This window comes from Lissotriton vulgaris, chromosome 2_1 (assembly GCF_964263255.1).
Source record: "Lissotriton vulgaris chromosome 2_1, aLisVul1.2, whole genome shotgun sequence".
NCBI lineage: Eukaryota > Metazoa > Chordata > Amphibia > Caudata > Salamandridae > Lissotriton > Lissotriton vulgaris.
In genome coordinates, this window is record NC_141687.1 from 1,785,352,340 (window position 1) to 1,785,358,484 (window position 6,145).

The 6,145-nt window shown below is 40.6% G+C and overlaps 1 long non-coding RNA gene across 1 annotated transcript; it reads left to right on the plus strand.

Moving 5' to 3' along the window:
* The first annotated feature begins 4,514 nt into the window (after positions 1–4,514).
* On the plus strand, positions 4,515–5,674 carry LOC147733274 (uncharacterized). Its single transcript, XR_015308709.1, has 3 exons — positions 4,515–4,631; positions 4,721–4,813; positions 5,564–5,674. It is a non-coding gene; the product is annotated as an uncharacterized LOC147733274 (long non-coding RNA).
* The last annotated feature ends 471 nt before the right edge of the window (positions 5,675–6,145 follow it).

A 6,145-nucleotide genomic window follows, 5' to 3' on the forward strand; every position in this document is an offset into this window, starting at 1 on the left:
GACAGTCGGGAGGGGGGTCATTCATCTACTTCTTACTGAATATTAGACATTTTAGGGGTGATAAACCCGGCTAACAGCATAGTAACTTATAGAGCCTTTACAAATTAGAATTATACCAGATGAATTTGTAGCCCTGTATTCTAAGGCACATGGAACATGCTGCTTTAGGCATGTTCGCCACTGCTTTTCTGCACTCTTTGCCTGACTACATCAAGGTGGTGCTGCTCTTTTGTGGACATTCATACCTACCATGGATCCCCATTGGCATAAATTTCACTTTAAATCTGCTCTCGCCTTTTAAGAGACATCAAATTGTATTCTGGGACTTGAAATTTTGCAATTAACATTGTAACTATGTGCTCCAAAATCCCAGCAGTTAAGTGAAGCGGGGTAAAAAGCAAGAATTAGCTGAAAGTATTACACATTACAATGGGAAACCTTGCAGCTATTAATTTTTTTTGTACTAGAAAGTCTTGGGTTCTGTTTTCACCACTATCCCATGTGCATGGTGATGGCACTCTTTCACAATTACCTACCTCTACACCTTGCATTGAATATTTAAAGCCTAGTGTATTTGCTAGTTGCCCTGCGATCAATACTGACTTGTTAGAAAGGAGGGTGATATATCAAAGGGTTTCACTCATTCTCTGTATGTGGGTAAATGTGATAGTACAGCTTGGCCAATATTCTTATGAGCTAATATTCTTATGAGCCAGTCATTTCACCAATCAGTGAAATAATTAACACTGCCAAAAGATCAAACATGATTTTAATATTTTCAGATCAGATTCTCTGCAGTGCATAACATATTTACATCAGACTTAAACCTGTTTCAAAACACTGCACCTTTAATCCAAGTACATGAAACTGGAGTGAACAAAAAGAAGACTCAATAATTTAGCAACACCACTAAACAACAAAACTCAGGCAGAATAACCTTAGATCAATATTTCTTGCTGGTGCCTTATATAAAAAAGTTACATTGTGTTAGCCCCTTGATAAATAAATAAAATTACTCATTCATTATCTTTCACATTCCTTTCTTTGATTAGCATTTTAGTTTGCAGTTGTTTAGGTGTTTATCAGGGTTTATATGTTTACAACAATGAAGGCTGTTTCCCTTTGAGTGGTGTTTTTTTACAGATAATATAGGATTAAACCCACAACAGGATAGCCTACATATAAAGTATCAGTCCAGGAGTAATTAAGGTTTCCAAGTTGACCCTCAGGTCTTGGCGTTTGTAGTACTTAAAGGAAAGTTTTCATACGTCAGGGAGAATTATATCTACAAGGCATTATTGCATGCATCTAGGAGTCTGATATGTAGTACTCGTTGTAAGCCTTTCCATATTAAACATTTGTATTGAAAGAATTATAATATTACAGCGGAACAAAATATAAAAGCAATTTTTGATTATAAAAATTCAGAAAGTAAGCAAAAGTGAAACAAGGATCAAGGAGTTCATAAGAGAGGAAATAGTGGCAAATTGTACTCCATGTATGGAGCAGATATACCATGAACAGATGATACATTTTAATACAACTAAGAGAGAAGTAGATATTGCTATAGAACGAGCAGAGAACAGTTACAATGATAGTGAAACAGATATAAGAGGAAGGCCCAGTGGGATTTAGACAGTTTGGATGCACTTAAATGTTTGTTAGTAGGGGGATCCTTGAGGATATAAGTTTGGGAGGATGCAAAGGGTTGGTGAGGAGGATCTCAGAGTGTGGTTCCTAGTGGGTTCTTTTTCAGAAGATTTACATCAATGGAGTCACACAATCTTCTGGAGGAGACTAGAGTGTGAGACGTTTGGAAACAAATATTGTCAGAGCTTCTAGTGAAGCTTAGCCATTTCCAGGAAGAGTGAGTGGAATTAAATATTCTGAGAGCTTTGATGTTCTGATAAGATTAGTTTTATGCCCAGGACCAACACAAGGTCGATGAGAAGGAGGTCAGCTTTGGGAGAGGAAGTTTTGGGGTGCTTCAATGAAAAGGGCATTTAAGTAGTTAATTGTAAGATGGATTTTGAAGACTGTTAGACCTGACATCTTTTGGCGTGATTACCCCTATCTTTTTGCCTCTGCCTCCTGTATTTTTGATGCTGTGCTGGAATTCGTTTTTGCTGGTTTAGATGCTTTGGACACTCTGCCACTGCTGATCAGTGCCAGAGTGTAAGTGCTCCCTATGTAAATTGTTATTCTGATTGGATATACATGTTTGGCATATTTGTATCGCCATGAAGTCCCTAGTAAAGTGCACTGGGTGTGCCAGGGTGTTGCGTGCTTATCTAGGTTCCTGATCGATACTGTGACCTTATGCCCCTATTCGGCTATAACTCCATTTATTCCCTATATTGGCATAACCGTTCAAGTGCGATTTTCTGAAAAGTCATCTCTGGCCTCACACGAACAGAGCCACATTCCAGCATGACTCTCTGCTACTTCCTTTGCGACCAATTAGTGCAATGACAGAGCAGCAGTCACTATCTGATATTCCTAGATAACACTCCGAGTTCTTCAACAAGATAAAAACTTAGCAAACCTGGAAATCCCCGCTTGCTATGTTTTGATTAGTAATGGAACTCTAATGAGCAACTGATAACTGTCACTTCCTAGTGACATCTTTAATTGACGTCTTATGTCCAGCAAACTTGCGTCAAACCCGGCACCTGTCAGGTATAAATATTACCAACGTTGCCTTAAGCAAAAAAAAAGATACGAGCTGCGAGTTCGTTCCCTGTTGCTGATGCCAGCTGCCTGCATGACCCCGTGTTGGTAAAAACTAGCACTCTGTCGCTGCAGCCTGCTATCCTGTGGTGGTGAAGCTGCTGATTACCATTATCGCCGCTACAGCGCGACCTATGGTGCAGTACGCTTGAGGAGCCGTGCAGCCGTCCTCTGCGAAGACATCCAGCCCAGCTGCCCGCGGACGCTGTCACCCCTCCTTCCTCGACGCGCTGAAGAGAGAAGCCGCTGCATTTCTCGTGCAGAGAAATCCAGTCCCGGCGCTTCCAGTTTACCCTCGCGGGTGACTGTGTCGTAATTGGCCCGTTCGCATTAGCGATTAGCTGAACCTACACGTTGTCCTCCTTAACTTGGCTATATATGATAACGCCATTTTGAATGTTACGGCGGCCATCTTAGATCATGAGCGGCCTCGTGGCCGACGTGCCCTTTAGTCCGTTGTCCGTTCCACTGACCACGCTTATCTGCCCAGCAACAGGCTATTTTTAGTACTGGTCAAGCCACACATGCGCAGCTCCACTGTACCCCTAACGCACTTTATTACCAGCGCGATGCAAAACTGACTAGTCCAATATGGCGGCCGGGAAACAGTAAGATCTTATGCAACTGCAGGTTGCTACTTGTTTTAAAACTAAGATCAAATAACGAATTAAATGCTAGAAAGGATGTAGTACTCGGCACAACGATAACACGGAGGGGCCAATCCGGCATTAACTCGATACTACAACATCAGGCATACTGATTTTTTACCGCGATCGGCACCTAGAGGTTCTTGTGCACAGCTAGTGCTAAAATATACAGAAACGAGGTCACGGTTCCTACAGAAACCAAACTGTAGGTTAGACTAAATATAATATACTTTTCACGCGCCTTACTATCAATACTATGCAGAATTTGACTAGTCCAAGATGGCGCCCGAAAAAACTCAGTCTATGTAACCAACCACAAGAGCACAAACAAATCGGCCAATGGGCTAATTACTATCTGTATATAAGGCGGGTCCAAAAAATGGCGAACTCAGCCTGGAACCAGCCATGCAGAGACGCCGAAACTGACAACGGTAACCACAGGTGAGAGACAGGGCTAGGAGCTGAGCAAACATAGATACTGGATTTTTAAATAGCCAATATCCTAGGGATATGATAGAAATGGTAGTACTAATATTTTTTGGCACATAAGTAATATATATTTTTGGCACACAATTAAGCAAATTTTTGCTAAATTCTATGGTTTCCTCTTTCTATTTTGAGAGTATCTAACTATCCTAACTGAGCACACAGAATGCTATCTCAGAGTGTCCAACTATTTTTTGTCCAAATAGAAGGCTATTGTTTTAAGAACCCATGGAGAAAGCTGTTAGGCGGGTTAGAATAACAACGGGTCTTTAGCCTGTACAACAGGGACTCTGCTTAGGAGCATGGTTTGAGATGTATTACTGCTCTGGGGTATTCTGTTACTATGCAAAATGTCCTCTGGAAGTGACCAATTGTGATATCAGGTTGGACTAATAGTCTGCAATGAGAATAGGACATAGCACTAGGGGTTTGAGAAGCATGCAGATATAACCCACCTCTGACTTTACTGCAAAAACTAGTGTCTATTTTTGTGAAGTTGTACTATAGAGACACTGGAATATTGGGTAGGGAAGTCCTTGCAATATAAAATATAAACTTATAGCTGTTTGTTGAAGTAGAAATACAGGACGAGTTCTGAATAGCTATACTTTGCTTTTGCCTCCCGTCTAGCACTGTACCCACCTGCAATAAATACAACCAGGGACGGGTAGCTCTTTGAAATATAAGAACGTTTTTCGGACAAGACCTACAAAGTCCATGATACAAAGAAAAGATAAGGGAAGAGAGACACTCCAAAGGCTTTTAAAGGTATGCATAAGAAGAAGATATATAAGACACCGTAGGCGCAATATGATAATATAGACTGGATATAAAACAATGTCTCTTTTACTGATTAGAAATAAGCTGGAAGAAAGAAATGATCAGAAAATTCCCAGTGTGACTACAGAGGGATCTTACAAAAAGACAACTTACCGGATATACTCGCAGCGGTAAGAACCGTAGCCTTGCTAGTACACTCCTTACTGCCAAATAACTTGTGTCTAATTCTATCATTAACTTCTCCTCTCCATGCCCCTTTGATAATGAAACATAATTCAATTGGATAATGAAACACACCCTAGTAGATGGAAAGGAGGACGGTCTATCTTGAATACGGGTAGGCTCTTTGGGCGATGTAAATATCAAAAAGAGAGTGAATATGATGTTGATATGTGTCATAAATGTATACACATACTACTAAGTTATCATAGTACATGTCACAACAAGACTAAAATGTGCAGATGGTATTTGTGTATGTTTTTGGTGTGATCTCTTCAACCTAGAAATGTGTTAAGACAAAGCGAGATATATGTTCTCTTCTATCAATAGTGATATACTCACCTCTATCTACAGGGAATGCCTAACATCAAAGTAGAATTTCAACTGTGAAACATACATTGTATTAAGGATGTTCTGAACCTTTCTTGCTGTTCTTCCACGTAAACCTCCCCCTTCCGTGGCGGTAACTGTTTTGAAAAGGATGTTTTTAAAACGAAGATTTTTAAAGTTAACAAATATTCGCTGATCAGTCTTTCCCTTGCAATAGGCTACTGTGTCCGTCCTTTGCTTTCCCTGGTCTCCAGGGAAAGATGTATTCTATAAAGAATGCCCATTGAGGTAAAACAAAATGGGTTAATATGTACACGCTTGGCTATGCAGGAAATTGATGGGAATATTTTGTCTTTTATTTGTTTTTTCAGCCCTGAAGAAACTCCTTGGTAGGGAGTGAAACGCGTTGGCTGATCTCACTGCTTATTTTATTGATATGCCTTTTGTTGCCGAACAAAGATAAATAAAGAACATTTTTCTACTTATTCTACTTGGACTCTCATTTTGGTGCGCCCCCTTGAGTATCTAAACTGTTTAACTGATCTGGAGAGCACAGCGACGCCAAACAGCAGCTGGTGTCGGGGTTGGCAGCACAATATCAAACTGATTTGAACACAAACCTATTGGCACTGGAGTTTAGGTGCGGCATTTTAAGGTCCGCTGCTGCTTTTTCGTACAAATACTTAATTGCTACCTGGACCAGCAAGCACTAACAGCCAACCAGCAACAGAAAGATAACAAACATGTCCAAATTTGACGATAAACGCGAGGAAATGGCACAGGACCTATTCGGGAAAGACTCTCGTACAAATTCTAATATACCAAATGCGCCAGAAACCGGAGGACTGAAGGCACTGTTCCAAAAACTGGAAAGATTGAGGAGACAGGAACTATCACGATGGTGGGATGGCGTAACCCTGCAACAATACATCCACCAGAAAAAAGTACCAAGA